This window comes from Cicer arietinum, chromosome 2 (genome assembly GCF_000331145.2).
Source record: "Cicer arietinum cultivar CDC Frontier isolate Library 1 chromosome 2, Cicar.CDCFrontier_v2.0, whole genome shotgun sequence".
Classification (NCBI taxonomy): domain Eukaryota; kingdom Viridiplantae; phylum Streptophyta; class Magnoliopsida; order Fabales; family Fabaceae; genus Cicer; species Cicer arietinum.
The window spans coordinates 2,218,069-2,220,006 of record NC_021161.2 but is presented as its reverse complement, the minus strand read 5'-3'; positions in this window follow the sequence as shown (position 1 = coordinate 2,220,006).

Genomic DNA, 1,938 nt, shown 5'->3' with positions numbered 1-1,938 from the left:
TTATACTTTAAATCAATTTTAGGTATTTAAAAGTTTTAACTAATTATTTGTGCAATTGAATTATAGTTATATTGATAGGTACCAAAAATAAATTCTATTAAAAAATAATTTAATTTTATGCAATACTTAATTTTTCATTAATTTTTTAACATTCAAATTATGATTCTAATAAGGAAAATTAAAATAAAAAATAACATTCAATTATAAATATATAACTTAATTGATAAAAATTTAGTGCTAACATATTTTTTCAGAACACATATACAGTAAACGTTGGTTCATTATATTTTTTAATATATTCATATATATTATAATTTTAAATAAATTTGTGTATTTTAATAATTGGAAGTAACTTTTTTAATAACTTTTTATATATTCGTATTTTATGATTATTTTTAATAAATTTGTGTCTTTTATATCAAATAGAATATATATTTTTATTTTATAAAATGTTACTAAAAAAAATGAATTGACATAAATTGAAAGTAATTTTAAATTGATTGACATTAATGAGTAATTGAACTAGAAACGTATAAAATCATTACTCACAATAAGTGGAATCATATAATTGTAAGGAGGATTAGATAAATAGGTGATAATGTGGTTTTTTTCCATTGAATTTAATGATTAATAATATAAATTATTACAACTGGTAAATGACTAATAATACTATAAAATAATTTATAAATTTATTATAAAATAACTTATAAAATAATTTGATAATAATATAAATTATTACAACTGGTAAATGACTAATAATACTATAAAATAATTTATAAATTTATTATAAAATAACTTATAAAATAATTTGATAATAATATAAATTATTACAACTGGTAAATGACTAATAATACTATAAAATAATTTATAAATTTATTATAAAATAACTTATAAAATAATTTGATAATAATATAAATTATAAATTATTATCAAATTATAAAATAATTTATAAATTATAAAGTTATTATAAAGTTATTATAAATAATTGTAAAATAATTTTATAATTTTATAAGTAATTACAACTGGTAAATGACTAATAATACTATAAAATAATTTATAAATTTATTATAAAATAACTTATAAAATAATTTGATAATAATATAAATTATTACAACTGGTAAATGACTAATAATACTATAAAATAATTTATAAATTTATTATAAAATAACTTATAAAATAATTTGATAATAATATAAATTATTACAACTGGTAAATGACTAATAATACTATAAAATAATTTATAAATTTATTATAAAATAATATTATCAAATAGATTTTGGAGGTATTAAAGAAATTGTGGAAGGAAGATGAGAAGTTGTTGAAAAAGGAGGGGTACTCTCATGAGGTAGCTTTTTGGCTGATGTGGATGAAATATGTTGAAGTGGCAAAATACGATGATGTGGCAAAATACGATGATGTGGCATCGGGAGTCTGTTTTAAATATTTATAATAGATAAATTATAAAGTTATTATAAATAATTGTAAAATAATTTTATAATTTTATAAGTAATTACAACTGGTAAATGATTAATAATACTATAAAATAATTTATAAATTTATTATAAATAATTGTAAAATAATTTTATACTTTATCAAATCGAATCTTATGGATTATTAAAATAATTTGATAATAATATAAATTATAAATTATGATCAAACTGTAAAATAATTTATAAATTTATTATAAATAATTGTAAAATAATTTTATACTTTATAAATTTATTATAAAATAATATTATCAAATAGATTTTGGAGGTATTAAAGAAATTGTGGAAGAAATATGAGAAGTTGTTGAAAAATGAGGGGTACTCTCATGAGGTACACATCAGCTTTTTAGCTTGAAGTGACAAAATACGATGATGTGGCAAAATATGATGACGTGGCATCGAGAGTCTGTTTTAAATATATATAATAGATATTGGGTCTAATAAATTAAAT